The 25,572-nt window shown below is 41.4% G+C and overlaps 1 protein-coding gene across 16 annotated transcripts in view; it reads right to left on the bottom strand.

Moving 5' to 3' along the window:
- Positions 1-25,572, bottom strand: part of ZBTB20 (zinc finger and BTB domain containing 20) — a 490,951-nt gene that overhangs the window by 447,826 nt on the left and 17,553 nt on the right. For 3 of the 16 annotated variants that reach the window (XR_010612124.1, XR_010612125.1, XR_010612126.1), the window contains exons 1-2: positions 14,418-14,728; positions 8,762-8,872 (exon numbers count right to left, since the gene is read on the bottom strand). The exons of 1 other annotated variant lie outside the window; for it this stretch is intronic. The gene's annotated coding sequence lies outside the window, so the exon portion shown is untranslated. Of the gene's footprint in view, positions 1-8,761; positions 8,873-14,417; positions 14,741-25,572 lie in introns of those variants that run through there. 12 more of the 16 variants (XR_010612128.1, XR_010612123.1, XR_010612129.1 and 9 more) reach the window with 9 other exon arrangements.

Here is a 25,572-nt window from a genome sequence, read left to right as displayed (position 1 = left end):
GACTTCCCACAGAACTGTTTATGGATTGCATTTACGCTGGGCACACCACATGCAGCACCGCTGCTGGGTGAGACTCGGCTTCACCACAAACTCCAGAATAAGCACAGGCATCCAGACACTGCTGCTGAACTGCACCTTCCTCCTCCTTTTCATCCTTTGTTTCCATCTAATTTAGATTCTGCTTCTGAATCCCATCCTCCTGAACATTCTCTTTCCCAGGGTTTAAGATATAAACAACACGTAAGCATCCCCCATCATGCCAAAGCTATGTTTCTCCATCACCAGGGGATTAGCCTCCCAAGGGCAAACCTTGCAGTCCTTTGCAGAACACAGGTGGACACTTGCTGGCCATTTTCCTCTCCATCCAAATACCCACCTCTGCTCATCCTCTGAAACTCTGAGAACAAACTGCAACCCTCAACTGGAATGAAACTTCTACAGACAGCAGCAGGCTACAAGGTTTAGAAGCGTCAAAATGTGCCGTTCAGCACTACTACCTTTTGTTTCGCTTCTGTATTCTTCCACTGATTACATGATCAGGCAAAACACTGTGAGGAGGGAAAGGACTAAAACTTCAGATGACAGTTTTCCGGAGAAATTTCCAGATGGCATGAAAGGATACCTTATTAACACATCTTCATGTCTCATGGTAACACAAGTGTCTTCTGCTCACTCCTCGCAGACCAAGAGAAGGTAAATGTGGCAATAATTGCTGTTTCAACTCCAGCCTTTTTCACCTCAAGTTTTCTGAGTGTTTCACAGAACGTTCATTAAGCTTCAAGGCATGCAGAAGTTACTCTCATCACTCCATTTTACTGCTAGGGAACAGAAGAGCAGAGAGGTGAAGCTGAAGCACCCAGGTAAGTAAGAAGGTCTGCAGCAGACCTTCTTAGGTCCTCTTATTTACATTTCTCACATCTTCTCTTCTTACATATGCCATATCTAAGGTCATTAAGGTGCCTGAATTTAAAAGAAAATGAAAAAATTCAGTGTTTTAGGACTGTAGTCTGGATACTTGACTTCTGTTTATCTCACAACCTTCTCCTGATGATGCTCATTCAGGAGGATCTACTACCACACAAGCCCAGCACAGCTGCTGAGAGAACAACCATGAATGCCGTCAAAGCAACTTTAGGGTATGTCTGCAGCTCTGAGAACAAACTGGAACCTTCGACTGGAACTAAAGCTTCCACCGACAAGGATATAAGATTTATCTTTTACCTGGTGGACTTCAAACATCCAAATTAGTTATGGCGCATTCACAGTAAATCCCGTGGTTCTAGGAAGCTTTGGAGCTCCTGGGCATGGGTATTAGTACAATTATACTGCACACGAGCATTAAGTTTGGTGCACCCTGAACAAATTCTGCCTGGCTCAGTTTTACTGTGCACACACAGCACATCTGGTCCCACTGCAGAGAAGGAGCTGTGGCCCTTTCTGCCACAAGGAGCAGAAGCAAGGTACATGACCTGTTCAGGCAGAAAATAAGTAAGCAAACTGACCATCATCTTACCATGCTTCTTCTGTTAAATATACAGCCTTTGAGAGTGAAGACAGAGAAAAATAAAAGCCTTATAAAGTAAGCAAAGACCAATAAAGATTTGAAGCTTGACAATGCCAAAGTAGACTCTTGCCTGTGTATTTCCTAAAATATAGAGCATAGACCATTAAAGTCCCTCTTGAATCATGCAGAATTACTTCCTTCTACAGTTTCCCCAGAGAAATGTTTTGAGCAGAATCGAGATGCTCACTGCCAACGAAAGGAACCTCACCAGTGCTGGTGGGCTCAGACAGAAGTTTAGCTCATTTACCCAGGCTTCTCAGGAAGCCTGGAGAAATCCCATGTGTTATTCTTCAGATTCCAAGCTCCCTGCTGTGTTCCCACCTCACTGATCTCTAGGCACACCTAAAACGTACTCAAATATGAGGGCCATGGAGAATCTCCCCCTAAACCCATCAGCGATTCTCATCAAAACCAAAGGAAGGGCCACAAAGACATGAGTTCAATGCAACTGGTAAGGAATAAGCATCCATTAGATTTACTGACTTAATGCCTATGCAGCTGCTGAGTCTTTAATCATCTTTCCCCAAAAGCCATATATATATATGCAGAAGGAAAAATGGTGGGTCTTATAAAGGATACACTCTTTCGGAGTTCTCAAGACTCCATGCATCCTAATTTTATATAGCAAAAGTTGTACCCCAGTAAATTAAAAAACAAAAGCAGAAGCTCATTTATTTAAGTAAATGCGTAACACTGGAGATACTTAATGGGAAAAAAAAAAGCCCCCAGTTTTATTAGCACTACAGCATATGGAGGCAACTGTGCAACAGGGAACCTCGGTAGAACTTCCCTTATGTCTGAGTTTAGCATGCAAAGTGGATACTAAAAAGTGAGAGGAGTCAAATACAATTGACTTGAGGATCTTGCATAAGACCAGTGCTTATCAGTAGAGACTAACAAATCTTAGAGACCGTTCAAGCTACAGAACAGATCACTGCGCATGTGAAAGAGGAACAGGAAAAAAATCTCTACTTAGGGGGTGCGGAGGGGGAAAAGACATTTAGCAGCTTTCCTGTACAAAGCAGCTTGACTTGCCTTTCTCAGGTGGGAATTCTCCCAGTAAACCTGTTCCCTTCATGTACTGTATTCATCTACTCCAGGAACCTTATTGTACTGTGTCTAAGGAAAGTTACAGCAGGCTAAGACAGTACAAGAGTACTTCAGAGGTGCACTTGGCATCTAGACCAGCCTTGCAATCCAAACCCCACTGTGTCCTTTTGGAGGTTAATAAAATGAGGTTTTACTGGCTCCATCCTGGCTTTTATAAGCTTCTCGGGGATTATCGAAATTGGAGATTGCACATGAAAAAGCTGGTTCATCCATTTCCTAGAAGGGACATTCATCCAGTTTGCCCTTCGATCCTTGAAATGTGAGACATGCCTGAGAAGTGCTCTCTGTTACAGCATCTCACAAATATATCCAACAATGGTGAGTCCATATGTCTCTGATAAAGGGGAAACTTTATTGCACATTCCAGTCTTTTCTTTCGTAAACATACTACACTAGATGAATTTGGCTCTCAAAGAAGAAAGTATTAATTGTGCTGGCTTTCTGTTGCTGTCCTTCCAATCTGGTCTTCTAAGCATCAACAGACATTAAAACTGGCTCCTGGGAAGTGAAAAGATATTAGAAAGCAGTACAAGCCCAAAACTTGTTTGCAAGTTTTCAAGAATTGAGACCTGAATCTCATTCTCAAGTAACAAAAAGCTAAATGCACCTATTTACTGGACAGCTTTGAGGTCGAATGTACAAACAATTCAGTTCCTCCTATTGCTCGTTCTCCAACAGATGCCTCAGCAGCAATACATCTGTGCTCTGCCCAAATCCAGTACTTGCAAGCTCTCATTATTACTTGCATGTGCTTTGTCTCCACTGACAGTTTAAACAGACAAGTAACAACAGCCTTTAAATACTTGTGTCCAAAGAACCCTTCAGGGGCTATTTTCTCCTTTACATATTGCAGCTCTCATAAAGGTTAATAGCAGTTGCACATACAAGCAGTTATACATACAAGTCCAGAACAAGGTAACTATTTGTCTTTACATGTGATAGGGAGCTTCAGTCTTCTTTTGATGACTATTTTGTGAAGCAAGCAACACCACTATGTATTTCAGCCAGGTATAATCTTCCCCTATGATTATTACTGCTCAAAAAGAGGTGACAGACTGGTCCTGTTTTCAAACATCTGCTTCTTGGACAAAGCTAACAGTGGAGTTCAGATGCAGCTGTGAGAAATCCAGTTGGGGGGGGGAAGGCAATTGTTGCCTACAGGTCTTTGAAGTTATATTAAGTGAATTAAAAGAGGAATTATAAATAATAACCCCAAAACCTCACCAAAACAATTTCTTTTTTTTTCAGTTTTCCTATTAAAAATAAGACTTTATTGACATGTTGGTATGCCAAATTTGGCCTCAATTTTCAGTTACTGTAGAGTCTTTGTATCTCATTCTCAAGGCAGAAATAAGACTTTAATGGCAAAGAAGTTGCATATGTGTTATGACACCACAATGATATAAAGAAAAAAAAAGCCTGTCTTTAATGTTGCCAAGAATCATCTGAGCTTCCTTTGTCCATGAACATGGTCTTTACTTTCCCAAGTCCCATCTGCATGTACAGTACACTGAGGAAGGAAGAAAGAAAGGCACCACTTCCTTTTTCTCTCTGTGCCTCGATAGTTCCTGATTAAAAAATGGCAATAATAATGTTGATTCAGCTACTGGAGTTAAGCAAAACTAAATTAACTGCTTTGGTTAAACACTAAAAGATATTTGAACAAGTTTCTTCAGAAATGCAAAGTGCTATTTATTCCTATCAGCAGCTATCTCTGGCTAAACTGTCCTGGAACCTTTTGTGAGCATTCCCTTCTCCAGCTGAACTCAGCTGATAACTGCTCCCTGTTTTGAAGTACATGTGTCACTCCTTTATCTAAGAAAGCCTAGCAAAGATTTAGAACTGGCACCTTTCTTTTTTGGCTAATGAGAAGAAAGCAAAACAACACAGAACAAAACCAGCAAGAACAAAAAAGAATCTCACAAGGTCTCAGGATTAAACATTTGCAGATGAGCAGCAACAACAACAACAACAAAGGCATCTTTTTGGATGTTAAATTCTTTGCAGGCTTTGCCTGGGCATTACGAGAATAATCACCACTACTTCCTACCTAAAAGCAACCTTTTCCATCAGCTCCATAATCAACGATTTCAAGGAGAGATCTGCTAAGAATCATATTCCCGTACCTATGTATGCTGCCACAAGGGAGACAGTAAAAATGAGGTCAAATTCAGCAGCACTGTCCTAAAGAAAATGGTCTTCTCACACATCACTTGTGGAGTACCATGCGTCATCTTTTACTGCTTCAGACGTATGCCAGCTGCAGCCATTAGGCTGGAAATACAAAGCTAAATTCGGCTCTCGGTTCAATGTTGATTCTTCCCGATTTCATGGAATTGGCCAACTTTTATAACAAACGTAACTTAGGGCAAAAGAATGGCCCATGAACATCTTAGCCAAGACACAGACATTCAGAAATTCCACGTGGAACTCCTTATCCCAAGAGCACAGTCCTCTCAAGACGATGATTGCATGATGATTATTCCAGCTCACTGCTCCTGAGGGAAAAGGAAAGGGCTGTGGCCTCCTCCCACCCCACTCGGGTCCTACACGTACAGGATCCTGCTGCTAAAATGTTCTCCCTCTCCCGGCAGTGGGACCAAGTTAGCCCCTCTTTTCGCACGAAGTTCAGACTTTTTGTCCTCATTTTCTTTGAACAGCTCTGCCCCCTGCCTGCGTCTCAGCTTTTATTTTGTTTAGCTGCTCGCATTCTTCCCAAACCTCCCTCCTCAATGCTCCATTTGTACCACTTCTACCACATTGAAGCCAATGTTCCATAGTAACATTACTCCGGATTTTCATAACTTTTTGAAACAGCTTACAGTCAACTAAACTGTGCTCCTGCAAACCAGTCTTAACCAGGAAACTCCAGAAAAGTTCATTTTAGCTCGTTTCCTTTCTGCTTTCCCCTTTTTCTTTTTCACCTAAAAAGATGTGGAATGAAAAGTAAATTAATTTTGATAGCAGATTAAATTATCATGGGACTGCACACGGATGTGATCTAGACAAGAGAGCTCTCTCACCCCACCACAGAGAGAGCTTTAAGTGAGCTAACTCGGTTATTAAAAGCAGTTTGGTCAAGACAGCCTCAAGGCTGAATGCAGTGAAAACACGTAGCTCAAAACATATGCAAAATACACCAGCATAATACAGCCTGCATGATAATGGCAGGACAGTTACCACCATCTGAACTACCTAAGTAAATGCTACCTCTTAATCTCTGTAAGGGGAAAACTTCCTTTAAAAAACAAAGCAAAACAAAAACCACAACCAAACCCAAGGCTCAGGTGTCAGCTCTATCATGATTGCCAGATAAAGAGCACATGTATTCAAAAACTTCACTGAAGGCTAAAGCAAACCCTTCAGAGTAAAGGAGAGGTTCCAATGCACTTTTAGGGTGATAACAAGGCACAGATTTGAGAGGAGAAGATAAAATTCGCTGATACAGCTATAACTGATGCTCTCCCAGCAGCTCTCAGAAAACGATAAACATCATTATCCCTATCCTGAAGACTAGTAACTGAGACACTGAGAAATGAAGTGACTTGTTGAAAGTTACATAGAAAACTAGGAAAAAACTATGAATCCTGTTTCCCTAGTAAGTGGGGTAACCTTTACCGTACCTATGTATTTGCATATATCACGGCAGTGACTGCACTGCAATCTGATTGCAGCTTCTGATACTTCACCACAGCTTTGTGCTGACAGAAAGTATTGAAGATCTCTGTACACAGGTTAAAGAAAAAAAAAAAAAAACAGCAATCCCCTCCCCAAAAAAAAAAACAAAAAAAAAAACCCAAAGCAAAATAAAATAAATAAATAAACACACAAAAAAAAAAAAACACTAAATTTGTTTAAAAAAGAAAAAAAAACATTAAGAAAGGCTTTGAATTGGATCTGGTTCCCTGTAAAAACGGACTCAGAGATTAGCAGAAAGTTCACTCCAGAATCCAGAAATGCCCAGCACCAGGGAAAAACACTGAGCACAACTGGCTTTTAACCTCGTTCAGGAGCAGCTGCTTTCACAGCAGTGAAATGTTTCAGGCTGAGCCTGACTGACTTAGTGAATAAATGATTTGAAGCTGGTACAGCTCAGGAGGAACCGGCTCGTTTAGGAAATGTCACTATCTTAAACCCACACTTTTTCTATCTAATGGGAGCAAGCTTTGGAGCTTTTAAAACTTGACCGTGGCTTGCGGAGCAAAATAAAAGCAGCATTTTTATGAAATGCTGGAAATTACAAAACATGGCTTGGACTTCCAACGGTCCACACATGAGCTGGGACAGGGAACTCGTGTCACTTTTCATCACTTGTATTAGTTTAGCACTGGCAAAAGATGCCAGATTGGTAGCCCCAGGCACTGAATTTGCTATTGATGCCCAAAGCAGGTACAGCAGGAGGGCAACCTATCATCGAGATACCAAACCCTGCTACAACTCCTCACATCCAGGGACCTGGTGACAGGAGGGTGATGTGGTCTCAGTGCTGCACTGGTTTCTTGATGTCTCTGCTGTGACTGCCCACACGAGGCCCAGTTCCCTCTGCTATTTTTCAGGGTTCCTAAACTGCGGGGCCCATGAAAGTGAAATAATGGAGAATCGTCCTACGAGCATCCTCTGAGACTTTGAGAGAGAAGAACCAGGGATTATTTTCTTTGCCTTCCATCTCAAAATGAACGGACGCGAGAGAGAGCGATGAGGCCAGAGAGAGTCAATGTACTGAGTACAAATGAGATTTATATGTGGCTTGAGTCACTCCAGCCAATTAGCTACCCACCAGGCTGTTTGGTTTATTGTCCCTCCTGGATAAAGATTTAATAAGCAGCCACCTCGATGGGAAGCACGAGACTTGCAGGAAGGAAACTTTTCACTACTCGGAAAACTTGAGCCCAGTCCTGCAACAGCTTCTGCACAGCTGATTCCCACTGATGTGTCAACGGCTGTGAGACAAGACTCTTTATCATGACAGTCCACGTAGGTGGAAAATATGGGAAATACAGGACAATCTTTCATTATATAATTACTATGTCAGAAATCTTCCACACATTCCACATATTCTACGGGAATTAATACAGATTTCTTCAGGGTTTTTTTAATGCAATACTCAGTCTCACCCAGGACTTAGACATTTTTCATAGCATGAAAGTAAAAAACACTGGATTTTAAAAACTTCTCTATTGGAGAAATGTGCTGTGTAGGGAACATATTGAACGATTCAGTCTATGTTTGGAAAAGAAATACAGACTCATCCCAGCGAGGAAGGATGTTCAAGAGTATCCTGAAAAAACAGCCGGTATTCAAGCCAAAGGACAGGATGAAGTGGGCACAACAGTATAAAGCTGACAAGCAGATTTAACTGACAGTGACAGAAAGAATTGGAAGCTGCCAAAGCCTAGGCTACTACTGTGGCTTCTTCAGATGCACTAGAATCGAAACTAAAAGCACCAATGAGAACATTAGTCAAACTCTTTCAGTTTAAAAATCCTAGAAGCAGCAGCAAAACGGGAAACACAAACTTTGGGAAATGATGGAAAAAGCAGCACCTATCAAATATAAGTAAGACTGGAAACAAAGCAAAAAAGGCTGAACTGCAGGATCGGACGTTTCATGACCTTTCTCAGCAGCCATGCCCGGTATATAAGGCTTTAACATACTTCGTCGGGAGAGTTCCTTTGCTGGTAATACCGCCGGCTGCAAGGGAGCTCGAAGCCACTCATTTAGACACAGTTCTCGCAAGGCCGTGTCCCAGAGGGTGTGGCCCGGTCTCCCGGGAATAGCACTTGCCAGTTTTCGGGAGCCAGCAGAGGGAGCACATTAGCAATTAAACATGGTTTTCTGGTGTTTGTGCCTAAACAATGAGCTTTTGGGGTTGGGTTTTTTTGTTGTTGTTTTGTTTTTATTCTCAGCATTCCTCTCTGTCACTAACGTCCGTGACTCACTGAGCTATAAGACTGCGAGGAGTTTAGGAGCCAAAGCCATGGAGAATAACAGGCTCCACGTCCAGCCCGCATAAAACGATAGTGGACATTAAGCCTTTTACCTAGTTAAGCTTTCTCCACTCTCTCCCCATATCAACCTCCATCTTACCCATTCCTGACATCCTGCCCACGAACTCTTGCGTTGCCACACGCTGACTGCTCACAAATTCCTGCACTGTGACCACTAACTTTCTAGCCAGAAAGAAAGGCATATGGATCTCTAGGGAGGAAAGAGAAATCAATAATTAACTTTCAGTCGGTTGAAAGGACAATTCTGAAGTCCATAAGGCAACTTTCCCAGTCCTACTTTCGTATCCTCAAGGGACTGATCACACTTCCAGCTACTAATGATTTTAGAACCAGGATATTAGAAAGATTGTCTTTTAGTTGGGGGGGGGGGGGGGGGGGGGTCCATACAGTAATTTCCATGCTGTATTTACCTTAGAATCAAATGGCACACTCTACTTGCCTGCATTTTTAGCTCTACCACAATCCCAAGATCAATTTACTACGGAAGTGTAACATTAATGGGTCATCTATAGGTGTAACTCACAGCATGGCACCACTTCTGTCCTGCAGGAGCTTTCCCACAGGTGCTCTACAGAGGGTCAGAGGCATTGCCTGTTCAGGTTTGTTTTCCTCTTCATCGCCAACTGGTTTTAATACGGACTTGTATAACCACCAGTTTGATAGTAGCTCAAACATTCAGGAAGACCATATGGGTTTTGGTTCAGCCTTTGGACTGTCTTGCACAAACTGGACATAAAATGTTAGCTAGGGGTCTGTGTCCCCCCCACTTTAGGAAAGCACAAGGAAAGGATTATGACATGAGGCACTGAAGAACACAGTCCTAAAGACGCTGCCAGTGTTTGCATTGGGTAGGATTGGTTTGTTGGGATACCTATCATTCATAAAAGCAGTTGAAGAACAAGCCCTGATAACAAAAAGCACAGGCTGCAGACGTGCCATGGGGCAGCCTGTGGCTGGTGGGAAGAGCCCACTTCTTGGCATGAAAGGATTTCAGCCTTTGTGCTCACATAGTCCATGGCCTTTCTTCCCATAGTGCCACCTAGTGCCAACTCAGTCGGAGACTCACTTCTCTGCGAGGTGAACATCTGCCCCATCAGAAACAGGCTGGGACCCTCCTGGCTCATCTAACCAAAGCCAAACCCCAGCTCTAAGAGGAACAGTATTTTTCCCCCTTTAAAGACAGCTTTTCCCCATTACCCCCATTTCCCACTCCCATATTTTAACTACTTCAAGATACGCAGTCTTCACCGCACGCGATAAAAGCCAAACTTCTTCTTGCAAACCTGGAGGAAGGAGGTGGCACAGGTCCCTGTGCTTCCAGCGACCATTTAACAAGACCTATCTGCAAACAGGACTCACTCCAGCACCGGGCGGTCAAAATGCCGTCACAGTACACGATGGCACTGAAGGATTAAGTATAAAAGTGTATGAAGACATGAAACACAGGCAGCAACCATTCTGACATGCCAGTTTCCTGTTAGAGAACTGGGTCGGTGCTGTTAGAGCTAAATATTAAGATAAAAAATAAGCAGGAATATAGGCAACACCATCAAAGCAAAAAGAGATCCTGGACAAAAGCTTTTGCCTTTATTCCCTCCTTCCTGAAAGTTTGATGCATCTGCGAAAATCTCCTCAAGTTAAAGCTGTACAGATAGCACAGAAGTATCTCAAAATCTGGTGCCCAGTCAAACGCTACTCTTTACCAAGAGAAACCTGAATTATTGGCACATAGAGATTATTAAAAATCCAAGGTATTTTTCACAGTTGATGTTGTTTGGTCACTTTCTGCATTTTCTTAAACCAAACCAACAGGATCAGTGAAGTCAGTTTCACTCTAATTTGCCATCATTTTCCCTCTGCAGCACGGTTTCAGCTGCAGACCCTACAGAGGGAACAAGTTATTCTTTAAAAGTGACCCTCTCCAGTGCATTGTTTCATTAAAAGAAATAAAAAGAAAAACATTTATAAAGGATTAGGATTTTCTAAAAGTTTTGCTTAAAAAAAAAATCTAAGTAACTTGAAGTTAAATTTCAGTGTTTAATTTTCCATTAACATTTAAGAATCTCCCTCAGTAAAACTCTTCACTGTACGGATCACAGTGTAAAAAAAGTCCTAGGAAAAGAGAACAGGAGTGAAACCAACTGAAACCTCTGAGGCCACAGCATGCCACCAATTTCCAAACAGAACTCCTATTCAAATCCTTCTGCTTCAAACCTCATCTGGTCCCCAAAAACGAGCAGGGTTTTCTTGAAATGATTTAAATAACAATTTATCTAAGACTGTAATCTCTCTTGTATAGGATTTGTAAGCCATCCTGCAGAATTCTCTCGCAGGGGACACTGCTCCCTATTTACATCAAAGTTTTATCTAAATAATATTACATTCTTTTTTAATATTCTGCAGCTGTTTTCCCTTATGAATAAGCTGGGCCTATGAAGAAAATGTGAAAATAGGAAAACTGTGAGTAATATTTGCAATAATGATATAGCCAACTCAGGAAATTGCTACGACTGTCTTTATCAAAATAAACAAGATTGATATTTTTTCCCCTTCTTTAAGAGAAAAGCAAAATCCTCTACTATTAAAATTAATTCGCCTTGGTATTTGTTTGGTATTTGGATTTCACTGTCTTATATCCCATTTTTTGTCCTGTTAAAAAAAAAAAAAAAAACCAAAAAAACCACCCAACACACAACACAAAAACATACACAAAATCAACCCCAACAGCGTTGCTTTTCGTCTCACAGGAGTGAAAGAGACATATACACACGCCATTCAGCCCAAAATTACTCTAGCTACAGGGCATGGCAAAGCATGAAATAACTGCTCCAGAGCACTTCCTCATGTGGGTGTGTTAGATAACTGTCTGCTCCAACGCTAAAATAAAGCACACTGTGACCCAATCACCACCGTGAGCTCTGCTCTGCTCTGCTCCGCTCCGTTCCGCTGCCGGCGCTGGGAGCAGGGAACCCGGAGCACCCCGCACACGCCGCTCCTACCCCAGGCCAACAGGTTTGGCACTCCCCGAGTTCCAGCTACAGCATCAGATGCTGGGTTTAAGTTTCCTTAGGCATACTTTACCCTTTGCTGCTGTGTCCCGATTGCAAACGGACTTTGTGCTATTGAAAGGGCTAAGATTTAATTTCTTTTCTTTAGAATATACTTGGGGTTGGAAGAAAAATAAAATTCTCCAAGTGAAAAAGTTTTTTAAGATTAAAAATAAAGATCCTACTGGCTCATGAAAAGCGTTTCTCCTCCTCCGACTTTTTTCTCTGCTCAAATTCTTCCTGCCTGGGGTTTTCATAAAATCAAGATGTACCTTGTAGTTGTTTCTAAAGTTTTTCAAAAAGCTTAAGATGAGGCTTCTCTGCAGGAGAATCCTGAGGACAGGTCCATGTGCTTCCCCATAAAAACCCCGGGCTGTTGAAGAACATACACCTGCACTGATTCAGGAGAAACTGACAGGTGCCTGAAAACCCACCCTCTCTCCATGACAGGGATGCTGCTAATGCTCCAGCTCCATCACTCCAGGCTGACCACCACCCAGAGGCATCAGTGAGTCCACCTCAAGGACCCCTATGGGCATAACTTCAGCATTCCCCCTATATCCAAATCTCAGTTTCAGAGCTTGAGATTCGAACTTTAGGAGGGGAAGAAATACCTTGCTACAAGTTAGCAGGTCATCTGAAGCAATAAACACGTTTAAAGTCTATCCACAAAATATTAATTAGAAGCCTGAATAAAAAGGAGGAGGGGGGGGTTAAAAAAGAAAGGAAGCAATGACTGTCATTCCCCAGCTACGAGCTGAGCCACCAATTCTTGGCACGCTGATACAGAAAACCTTGAAAAGTTTCGCTCAGGTTCTGGAAATAAAGCTGCTAATAAAATGGAGCAAGTAGTTTCTGCAGTTGTCATGCCAGTGAATAGATCTGTTGCTTTGGATTTCAATTAACTTAGTTTGTTCAGTGAGGAGGCACTTCTGTCGGAACTGGGGAGTCGCAAGTTAAAGGACAGTTAAATAAAGCCCCAAACAACAGCTCGCAAAAAAATAAACCTGTTGGCAGCAAAAGTTCTCTCTGGCTGGAAAATAATGGATTTTTAAGAACCATTTCAAAGGATTTGAAGGTTTTGGAGAATCTCCTAGGCAGTCCCAGGTGGGTTGGGAATATTGCATTATGGACTTCTTTGTGCTAAGAGGAAGGCCTAATGCATGTTTTTAAGAAGTCTGCCTCTTGCTATTAAATAAATAATTTTCTATTAAAAAAGGTGATTGTTATTGTTGAGAGATCTCCACTGATCAGCGTCCATTTTATATAATTACTTACGATTCTCCAGTACATTTTATGTAACTCACTTCCACTCTCTCTCTTCTCTTCTCCCCCCCCCCCCCCACCTTTTTGTTACCAGCAGAGTAGCAGTTTTACTCTCCAACAGAAATGACAGGAGCTCAGATAAAAAGACCATTTCAAATGGATCAATTTAAGCAGCCTTTAGAACCCATGATAAATCTGGGCTCCAAAAACTCGACAATGCTAAATGGGCTATGAAATGCATCACAAATCCCTCCCCAGAAAAAAAGAAAGAAAGAAAGAAAGAAAAGAGGGGGAAAAAAAAGAAAAAAAAAAGATTAATTCAGGGAAAAGCTTCTATGTTTGACATTACAAATAAGCAGCATATTTGTGGAATAAAAAATGGTAAATAAATAGTTACTATTTCTGGACAAAATGGCTCGATAGATTTCATAATTTGCCACCACTGTAAAAAATATCTATTCCCTTCCCCCCTCCCTTCCCCAGCAGCACACACGGAAACACAGCATAACCATGCATAAAGTGGGAGGGTGGGGGGCAGCCAAGGATACAAACTCCCTCTTAGAAAGTTTGAATTCTTATTAACCCAGTGATCCCTCCATAATGGTACATGAGATCAGCACCGTAAAAGTTGGAATATTCGTCCCCTTTCTTCCTAGTCAAAGGAAACTGGAAAAATACTAATAATGAAAAATAGACGTTAAAAATATCCAGGAGGAAAAAGTCCAGTGTGCAATAACCAAAATTAACCCCCTCCGCCCCCACGGCAAAACAGACAAACAGCAAAAGCTCCGAATAAAAAGCCTGTCAGGAGCAGTGGAACCTGCTTTCTCTCTCTCTTTTTTTTTTTTTTTTTGCTTTTATTTACTGTATGCCAAGCATGGACTTTAAACTTACAGTGTACATACATATATATAAAACAAAGGACGAGAGTCACCGTTAACCCTGGTCACCGGCATTACAGTGAAAAGTCATTGGCAAATACTAATAAACCCCCATTTAGCAGTAAATAAGGAGAACATGATATATGGACGGACAGATGGAACTGCATAAACAGAGAAGAAAAAGCAGGGAGACCCACAAACACACGGAGAGGGCTGTTTTCAAAGAGTGAAAGATATTGATTTGCTTGGAACTAGTGTTGGAAAACAAACGTATTTGTTTCCTTCGTGATCAAAATCAAAAAGTAATTAAAGTGAATCATAGGGGGGCACACCCTGAAATAAGTAGAAGGGGGGGGGGGACATTGGTAGAGGGTAAGGCCTTCTAGAGATGTTCCGAATTTTAAGCTAGCAAATAGGTCTGGCAAACTTACATCTCTACATTAAAAACCGAGGGTGGGGGGGGAGGAATAAAGAAGTGCTGGGGGTTTAGGGAGAGTAGAGGCTTTATTCTTTCATTTTTTATAAAAGTTGACTGGCCTACCTTGTTCCCCAGTCCTCAGTTTGTCTCCTCATAGTCGCTGTCTCCCTGGAAGTACAGTGTGAGTGGTAATGACTGCCTGCCTCCCTAATGAGTCCATTTTCCTGCTCTTGATGTTGTGTATATACACACACTGCAACCTACCTTACAAACCACAGAGACGGGAAAGGGAGAGCGAGCGAGAGAGAGCGAGCGAGAGCGAGCGAGAGTGCGAGAGACAGGGAGGGAGAGAGGCAGAGAGAAAGGCGCACACAGACAAAGCCCTCCTACCAGACAGCAGACAACCCTCCTTCCCCTCGCTAGCAAAATACAACTCGGCTAATGCAGCAACAGGTTCAATGCTGCCAGGCTGAGGCAGCGCAGAAAAGGTAATACGGGGCTGAAGCAGGATTGCTGGCAAATAAACACTTCGGTGCCGCCTGGCTCCACCTTTCTTATTTATGTTACAGGCTGTTGGAATGCATTGTTTCAGACGGTGCCTATCATTATCATAAATACATTTTTTTCTCTCTCTCTCCCCCCCCCCCCCCCCCGTGGATATTAGCGTGAAGCGCTGAAACGTATCAGCCATTCTGCTCCGTAACCTTATAGCTTTAACACATGCGGGGAAGGTGTAAACATATCTCTTTTGACAGGCAGGCAACACAAAGCCCACTGATGATTTTAAAGTCATGAGATCTTTCAAGAAAGACGCTCCTGAAGATAGGTTTCCCCAGACAATAGGGGAGCAGGGAAAATTGATCTTGATGAGGAAGAAGTCTTTGGTAAGAGACTGCTCGGTAAACAATTGGGAAGAGAGGGCTGTGCTCCCCCAGCATTCCCTCCTTTCAAAAAACATATATTGGGAAGCTTCTACCCCTACAGCTATAATAATGTGCTGTGCTTATGTCTGAACAGGTGCAATGCATATAGTACATGGTGTTACAAGGACAGAAATAAATCTCTCAAGTAAAAAAACCCAAACATTCTCCCAGTTGCAAACAGGCCAAGGTTATTTAAAATACAGGTCTGATTTGAGGAACGTTATCCCCACTGCCAGTATTTTCTTTGCTGGGGGGGGGGCAGAGGGAAGGTGTAAAGGGGAGGTGAAGATGGGAAAATCAATACACATAACCAGTTGCTGGGTTTTTAGTTCTACAATATTCTGTCATCTCTGAAGATGTATGCTGCTTCTAAAATCATTTTCAGTCAGCTCTGCCACTCGTCACAGGTAAACTTATGCTGTCACCAAAATCCTGTTGATTTTAATGGCAACTACAGGCATGGGAAAGTAGCAGGAGCAGGAAACCAAGATTTTGCACCTGTTTTTCACCTGTGGACAAGGGCTCTCCCGAGAACTTTATCCACGGGGTATTCTGTCGATGGAGAAACTGGGTCCGAGGGAAGGTTCAGTGATATTCCCAAGGTTATGCTGTAAATTAGTGGGAAAACAGATGAGAACCCACATCTGATGCTTAACACAGAATTGCCTGGAGCAGCTCAAACCCACCTAAAAGTTAAGTGTCCTATCTAAGCCAGTTGTGTAGGCTCCCTCTATTGTCAGTGGAGAGACAGGCATCTCCCAAAGCCCATTCATCCCAGCCTTCTCCACTGAGGAGGGAGACCACACAACTGGCTAGGCTAAGTAACTAGCTTGTATGTGGCTACAATTAAGTAAAATGAATCTCACTTTTGATCTGAAGCTCCATTAGAACATCCTGCTTCCCAAAATGCGTTTTTATTACCTCATTTATTATTACGCAGTATATGCTTAAAGTCATAGTTATGGAACAGGGACAGCCTGCTGACTAAAGGAGACAGGTAAACTCCCTGGATTCATGGGTTTGTGCCCTCAGGCTGGCTAGATATTCATGATTCACAGTCTTTATAACATTAACCAGCCTGGTGACTGGTGTATTTGATTAGTTTTGTTCACTGGTAGCTGCTACACATTTTTGTATTTGACTTATAAATGTTATGCTACAAGTTTTTGTATTTCACTTGTAAACATTACGCTTTCATCCAGATGAACAGTGAATACAGAAGGATTAAGTTGGGTTTGGGTTTTTTTTTTCTCAAAAGGTTAATTTTCATTAGTGGTTTTCATCAAAACACATTTTTTACCCTAGGATAAAATATAAAGAGAAAAAAAGCTCTAATAGGTCACCTAGTCAACTCCATCTGTAATATATAGCTACATACACCCCTGGCATATGTAGAGGCAACTTATAAGTTACCCAAATATATGTTACAAAAATTTAGCCCTATCACATATTTGTTTCTTTGGACTTAATGACCGTATTCACCTTACTGGAGTATATGTAAGGTCAGGAAAGCAGAAGGAGCATTTGAAGACTTGCCTTCTAACTGTGGTTAACTGGATCTGACTGTGTATGTACCAGTTGACCACTCAATGCCTCAGTTTTTCCATCTGTAAAAGAGACTCAACTGTAGTGCCATGAGCAGATGGTACCATAAGTATGTGAAGTGCTTCACCTTCCTATCTCGGGCATCTCTGAGTTCTATGATGGAGCATATTATGGGAAAAAATAGAAATACTTTATCAAGGGGACTTGTATCAAAGACAGCTGATGAAAATCACAAGTTTTTATATACTTCTATCCAGTTAAAATAATAGGAATAATCCCTGAATTTGAAATTTAAAATTTAAACCCCAGATCTACACCAAAATGAGGATGTAGGAACTTCTTAGTACTCTGGAACATCTGACTCCAAACTAACTTTCATTCCTCAGTCCTACCTGCATTATACCTACAAATAGGAAGACTGATTCAAAACATACCAAGTTTGGGTAAAATACAGACTTGAACCTTTGAAAGTTAACAGACATTCAGGTTGAAACCTGACTACTAAATCAGAAACACCTCTAAGTTAGAAAACACTCAGATTTGCAATTGATCCAGATGCAAAAACTCTTAATTTTAAAGGCATCTCAATCCTTATTTCCTGTAACTTTCCAGAAATGTCATATACGTATCTGAACCAGGATCACAGGCCAAATTTCTTCCTATTTTGAGGAAGCCTGAATCTCAGTAAGAACTCTAAACCTGAGCCCCATTCCCTCCAACTCTTAGAGACAGACCCAAACTGGAACCCAAAGCCACCCCTTCAAAAGTTGTGTGGGGTTTGTGTACACACAGAACTGTAGAACTAAAACCAAACTGTTTCAAACCTCAAGACTGTTTAAAAGGAAATATGAAGTAGATTCCAACTTGAGCTACTTTTGGCCCTCAATCAGAAATTAATCCAATTAGCCATAATATTTATAAAATCCAAATATCTGTCTGACCCAAGTGAAAAACACTGCAAGATGTGAGCTGCCCAACTGGTCTCTTGCCTGCATGTCATTCTAAATGGATCCAAACCGCCAGTGGCCCAATTCTCTGTCTTACAAATCATTCAGTCTACCTAAAGCATATAGGAAATATTTTTTTTACAAAGGGGGAAAAAGAAAATCCTGAGTGGTACAACTTAATGGAGAATCCCAACATGTTTGCCAACATAAAAATGCCTGTTTGCTTGATTCCAAATGCTCAATGAGAGGCTGCTCTCTTTCATGCCACATTCCTGTGGGCCATCACCTCCTCCTCTCCATTACATGAGTAGGTCTATGGCTGTGTACTTGGTTCACTTGAAGGAAGAGGAAAGAGGGCATGTAACTGCTGATGGCTTTCAGCTCTGTCACACGGCTGGACATGTGAGGTGACACAGGGCTGCTGTGTGAAGGGTGGTGAAGGGCTGCATGGCAGCCACATAGAACTATAGAATGGTTTGGGTTGGAACGGATCTTAAGATCATCCAGTTCCAACCCCCTGCCATGTGCAGGGACACCTCACACTAAACCATGTCACCCAAGGCTCTGTCCAGTCTGGCCTTGAACACTGCCAGGGATGGAGCATTTACCACTTCTCTGGGCAAACTGTTCCAGTGCCTCACCACCCTCACAGTAAAGAACTTCTTCCTTATATCCAACCTGAACTTCCCCTGTTTCAGTTTGAACCTATCACCCCTTGTCCAAATCACTACAGTCACTGATGAAAAGTCTCTCTCCAGTGGCCTGCGCTGCCATACAACAGAACAGGCAAGCAAACTGTTGAATACCTCTCCTGTGGCAGAGATACTGAATTTGGGTTATGTCACCCCACAAGAAAGAGGCTGAAACAGAGAACTCCCAGCTGTCTTAGTAAAAGGCTGCATTATCCATCCTGAATGCAAGAACAGGCAATGCTGGTCTGCCTAGTAGACGATACTCCTCTGATTTTCTTTTCCTGCCAACTTATCTCCTCAGTTCAGTTATTCTCCAACAACTGCCATCAGGGAGGCAAAGGAACCCCAACCCCTCTAGCAAAGCCTTCAAAAGTATGAAAAGATGACTAGCACCATAAGAGTTTAGTTGGCAACCACAACTGGAAAAGGAGTCACAGCATCACATAACCATGCCGAGACGAAGAGCTACTTCCTTCTAGCAGCAACTGAAGGGCCGATTTTGAAATCTTAAAGAAATTTGAGCAGAACTGACTCCATGAACTGGTTGGGTATCCTGCTCAGCCTTGTGGTGGGTGTATTAACACACTGGTTTTTACGTACTCCCCATACCTGCCCTACAACAGTTCCACCAATGCCTTCAGGGAGCTCCACTTTACTAGAAACCCAGGAATTGTTCTCAGAAACCAGGCTGGTTTAACACCGTATTGGTGTTAAAAATCAAATCCCAGGCAAATTTCTGTCGCAGTTCTCTTTCAGATGGTATGGGCAGGATCTAGAAACACTCACAGCAACACGTCTGAACTTGATTGCTTCCACTTAGTCCCCTTCACCACATCCGCAGATCTCCTAGACTCCCCTGGTGTATGACACCATCGTGCTGCCAGCCCAACAGGATTGGTGATTCAGATGTCTCTACTAGTGTCCTGCAGTGTCTCTGCAACGTTGTGCAAACGTAATGAGGAAGATGCCAATTAAAAAAGCACAAGAGTCCTGCAGCGTGGCAGGCGGATTCAAATTAGATACCTGTATGAAGTGATTAAAAATAGGTTTTCTGAACCCGAAGATAACAAGAGGACAGTATGTTTGATTTACATCAGCAGGGGCCCACAAGAAAGTAGAACCACCACACAAAAGCTCTTTATCCCTGCAGATTTACTGGCGAAGATGCTGAGGACAGAAGGATAGAAACAGAGTGGAGATCGGGTGGTTTTCAATAGGCAAAGAATCTCAATTGTTCTCCCCTCTCAGCAGTCATTACTTACTGCCAGACCTCCAAATAAGTAATACTTTCCCTTAATTTGGCAACTTTGATCCATCATTCATAGTTCAGTTGCACAAACACATTAACAAATCAAATCTCACGACTTCCTTTAGCAAAACACTACTGTCATTCCCATTTTACAGTTAGTGAAAACTAAATGGAAAGAGTTAATCACTGTGTTTGAGAACAGAAGCAAGATTGGAATGTCAGGCTCTTCTGATCAGAAGTTCAAGCTATGTTGGCTCTATGGATCAGGCTCTCAGACAGCCCAACTGATTAGGGAGACTGGGGTGCACTTGCTGAACCAGAACTAGCTTTTCTAATGTTGCTTGTTGTTTTGTTGGCATTGTTTTTAATCCCAGAATGTCCTGAATAATAGATCAGATGCAAAGCTGCTGAGTCTCCAGCAGTTTCAATGGATTTGTGAAGATCTGTCTGCAAGTAATACATACCTAGTACCATAAATGCCCACTTTCTTTTATGATGACACTTCGGTAAAGGTACACTGCACAATGACTGTTCCATATAGCCCTTAGGCCACTTTGCACAAAGGCTGCAAAAAGGTGTTTCTACTGCATAATAATCCCATGCTGGATACAACAGTAGTGCATTACCAAAGTCTTGTGTTGGGTAGATATTGCTGATACATCAGTAAACTGTGGCAGTGAGATCTAGACAATATGATAAGTTTTGTCCCAGCGAAGCCAATCCCTCACTTTTATACCCATCAGCACTGGTGCCTATAAGTCACCACCTCCAGGGACTGTGAGTCCTTGTAAAATAGACTCCACAAGACCAGTATCACCCCAACATACCATTTTCCAATTCAAACTCCCAAACCACACAAAAAGTCCTCAGACTCCCACATGCTTTATCCCCATTACACATAATATGCACACACACTTGGGATGTTCATGTGTGAGCTTTCTCTTCTGTCTTGAACTTGTAGATTACATGGCAATTATTTAACACTTAACAACCTACAGCGTTAGGTGGCCTCGGCTACGTATGTGTTCATCTTCTCCATTTACAGAGTGCTGGGATATTACGTTTATTTGCATCAGCAGGCAATTTGTGACCAATTTAGCTGTTGAGCTAACGTGCAAGGCCCTCTTCCAAGCTGTGGAGCTACAATGAAGTCGGATCTTGTTACACAGCCTACTGCATCGTACGGTGCGCCCTCTATTTTGTAACTATACAGTTCCCAAAGGTGACCTATAATTTGATTAGAAAGAGTCATGTTGCAATTCAGTCAATATTTAAGGACTGGAAATCTGATGATTTATGTATGGAAATCCATACTAAAGCCATCCCAAACTGAACAACAAATTGTAAAATGTGGTTTTACCATGTGAAAGGAGCTATGGTAACAAATGAGTCAGGATGCACATCCATCACTCTCATCTACCAGATAACTAGGATGACTATCAAAGATTTCTATTTTCATCCCCAAAAGTTAGGGAGCGTGCAGGAGGATTTGATTGCTGTCAGAAGAATTGCAGACATTTATGACATGAACCACAGTGAAAATGCTGAAGCTCAAGGTGGCCCTCGCTTCACTTTTACCCTTTTTGAATGGGGGGAGGAAGGAACAAAACAAGAAACTAAAACAACCAAACCAAACTTGAGTAACTTTAGTGACTGTCGTATCAGTTGAGATGCACTGAGCTTATGAATGAAGAGATGAAAAAAGAGGCTTCCTTAGCAATATTTTGGAAGCTGTTATTTTACCCTCTGGGTGCAACTGAATATTTTCACAAGCTTATGAGCATGAATCCATTGTACCTGGAAAATATTTATGTCAGCAGTTTCAAAGATGTTACTCTTTCAAGAGGTAATTATCTTCTAGTTTAGAATATCACATCTGAGACTATTGCCCCCCAGATGAATAACCACTTCAGGCAAATAAAAACAAAAATGCAATTGAAGTGTATCAGATGTACAAAGACAGAAAATCCATACTGTAACTTTTATTTGATTGACTATACATGAAGCGGACAAAAAACACCTCTGCAGAAAAGAGGCAAATGGCACTGAAACTTCAAACATCCAAAAAATCTTGAGTAGGCTCTAAAAGTCACACGATTGTCTTAAAAGCCAAGGAATTCTTTTTAAAATCCCTATTATGCTCCCAAGTAATTTTACATTTTTTATGTAATTATAAAAACTAGAAATTTATTTATTTATTTTCTTAAAGAAATTATTTATTATTTTCCTCAAATATAGGCACTGTGTTCAAGTCCCTACATAAGGTTTTTCTCCATGTGTTTATGCAAGGGGGGAAACAATGCATTTACCAGGCAGGCTGGAGTTGTAAGTTACTGGAAAGGCTGGGCTTCTTCTCAGAGCTGGGTGAATTGTATCACACTTCAAAGCAGCTCAGCACAAAATTTCACCCTAGGACCCAGATCCACATGGCCCAAGTTCCTGCTAAGTCTCCGTGCTTAAAATCCCACAGCCAGCTAACAGAACATAGCAGGCGGCAGGCAGCAGGACTCCATTTAGGTCAATTGAATCTGTGAGTATATAAAAGTGCTTGATTCTGTTTTGGGACAATCTAAATGTTCCAGAGACCACGGAGTAAAGAAATGAGTAAAACATCAAACAAAGGCTTATCCTTGTTAGTCTGTGAAGCCCACTCCCAGAGAGAAAATTAACTTCTGACCTCTGTATGAAACACATAGGAAACACTAGTAAGGATGTGACCATTACTAACATCAATACTACCAAAACTAAGTGAAATAGTTCCTCTTTTGCAAACCTTGATCATCTGTAGACCATCTCAGGGGGATTAGCTTTGTCTGTAAGTGGGCAGGATTCCTCATCTTTGAAACTTGTAGTCAAAGGCGTTTCTGAAGAATAAAAACCTAGATGCATGAGATCCAAAAAAGAAAAGGAATGTCCTAGTCTGCATATTCTTTTACTTTCTATAAGGTAAGCTGTCTTAAAAAAACCTAGGGAAGACTGGTTCCAATTAGTCCTTCATATTTAGCCTGAAGGAGAATCTTTTTGGATAATCTGCACACAGTTTGTTCATCTGTTTTAAAGGACACATTTAAAGGCACATTTCTTTTCCTGAAATATTAATTTAAATTCATTTTTCAAGGAAAAGGTGAAACAGTTTTTTAGTTAAAGCCAAAGAAATTAAACGCAGAAAGTTGTATTAACTGAAAATTAAGCCTCAGGTCTTATTTTCACACAACAACAGAGATAAGACCCTTTCTTTTAATCAAACCCCTCAAAAATTGGAAGAACTGGTGAAGTTAGTGGTGGTGTAAGCCTGACAGAATTGAGCTTGGTTATCCTATAGACAAACAACTCTTTTATTTTGCCTGTATTTGAACAAAAGGGTCTTTCATTACAGAACTAGAACATACAGAACAAGGTGACATAGTATTTTCAAAATGATATAATGGAAACAAAGTGTCCCAACTTCTGTGCTACTCTTCAGTCAGGCATTGTAACAAGCCCAAGATAGTCATTACTTTATGGTTAGAAGGCTCTTTTTCTATAACTTTCTTTGCAGCTATTAGCTAGGACTGTAATATTTGGTATTGCTACCAAGATGGTCTACGATTGTGCAATGAGAGATCCCCTTTGTAATAACTGTGCAATTAGGCATAGTTAAGTTTATCAGGGGAACTTTAATGTCCTGATTTTTGAGTAAATATAGAGTCAGTGTTAATATTGCACTAATCGGTACTAACTAACATTTAATTTGTTTTGTTTCAAAATTAGAGGTCATATTGTGAAACCATTTGATAGCATGCGATGAAAAAGAAAACCCACAACAAAATAAACATAAGTTGGAATAAAGATGACTTTATATTAACTTGTACTTTGCTGTCCTACTGCTCCATTTGTTGAGTTGCATTGAAGCCAACAAAGTAATGGTAAGAATCAGGATACAAATAGGACTTTCAGTACTCTCTGCTATGGTCTTGGAATGAGCAGATATTTGGGGTTTACCACACTGTGATAACATCACAGATGTTAGACTCATAAATGCCAGTATACCTTAAAGCTTTCTGTTTCAAAAACAAAGGTACTACCACTACAGCTGAATTGAAGTCTCGACTAGCTTCAGTAGACTACGTTTGGGCCAGGCACCAAGCAAGAGACAAAATCATGTCTGATAGAAATCACACATAAATATCAAGCTATACATCATGCATTCATCCAACTGAGTAAGTAAATCAATTCAACCCGGAATTCCTAGGGATTCATATAGTAAGTAAAGCTGTAAGACACCACAAAAATACACTGGGGATTATCAGATACTCTCCCAAACTGCTGTTTCAATCTAAACAGCTTTAACATTGAAATGAATGTCAATAGTCTTCAGAGTCAACACAGCTTCAGACATCCAAGACTTCTTGTATTAGGAGGCCGGCTGCAAATAAGCAAGTGTCAGCTCACATCCAGCGCACTCTTTAATTAGAACCTCGCAGTCAAAGAGGCTACAAGCTCTTTACCTCCTAAATTAAAGCTGCAATTTTGGATCACAAGAAGTCAACCACCAGGGAAAAAAAGCACCAATTCACCATACAGCTGAAAGTCAGCTCAGTCTGACCCCCGTCTCAAAATATGAAGGGCATCAATTACAACATTTTCAGGAGAAGCTACAACATAACAATTTCCATGAGTTTTTGGTGCTAGGTACTTAATGATGGTGGAAGTTCTTTGGGATTACTCTACAGGCTACTCCTCTGAGAAAAGTCATGTGCAAGATAAATGAAACCAAAAAGCTGACTTACAGGCTCTCAGCACTATCCACAGGTCTCAGAGCTCAAGATTATCCATCACTATCTAAGGCAAAAGCTCCCTTTCAGAGGAACAAGAATATTTGCTTCACAATAGCTCAAAGGTGTTCAAATCCCTGCAAGATACTAACACTATATTCCATTCATTTTAATGGAAAATAGATGTCCAAATTCCCAAAGACAGCCCTTTTACCACTGGGCCCAAAGAAACAGATTACATGAAAATATCTTTTTATCACAAGAGGAGACAGGAAAAAAAATTCCAATTAAAAATGATGGAATTGATCAAAGAATTAAAGCCATCAAGGAACAGGCAGGCAAAATGGGGAATAAAATGAGGGAAAAGTGCATGAAGTTATCTCATTCCCCTCAAGGAGTATTACAAACCTCCCTAAAAGAGGGTAAGGTATTTCCAGTTTGTTTCCCAACAGCTAAAAGAAGTGTAGGTTAAAGAGACTAGGAAGCATGTCGAAAACTGTGGCAAAGGCAGACCATAAAGTTGGGAGTGAAACATTGTAACTTGAATTATTCCATTGCCACAAGTAAGTGGGCAGGAAGCACTCCAGTGTTTTAGGAGCAGCCATAAGCACCCATAACAGTTTGAACTGCATTTCCTTCAGCTCCAAAAATACATCCCTAGCCAATGCTGCTAAAAAGGAACTTACTATAGCTGCAGACTTTAGGCATATCATAAATATCTATATTGTAGCGATAGGATGAGGTGTAATGGGTTTAAACTAAAACGGGAGGTTTAGATTAGATACAAGGGAGTTCTTTCCTGTGAGGGAGGTGAGCCACTGGAATGGGTTGCCCAAAGAAGTGGTGAATGCTCCATCCCTGGCATTATTCAAAGACAGAGCCTTGGGAGACATGGTCTAGTGTGAGGTGCCCCTGCCTGTGGCAAGGGGTTGGAACTGAATAATCTTAAAGTGCTTTCCATCCCGAACCATTCTGTGTTCTATGATATCTGCATACATCTGGGAAGAGCTGATGATTGTGGCATGTAATGAAAATACCTACAGTATGGTTGATATGCAGCCTTAAACTCACTCCTCTTGTTGTATCTTCACATTCCAACTCTCTCCTGGCAACTTAGCCTTTCAGTACTCGATTGTCTCATGTACATTCATGTATCAAGCCCTGGGAA

The sequence above is a fragment of the Lathamus discolor genome, chromosome 4 (genome assembly GCF_037157495.1).
Source record: "Lathamus discolor isolate bLatDis1 chromosome 4, bLatDis1.hap1, whole genome shotgun sequence".
NCBI classification, from domain to species: Eukaryota; Metazoa; Chordata; class Aves; order Psittaciformes; family Psittacidae; genus Lathamus; species Lathamus discolor.
Note: the sequence above shows the minus strand (reverse complement) of the source record. Positions and strands in the feature narration are given on the sequence as shown.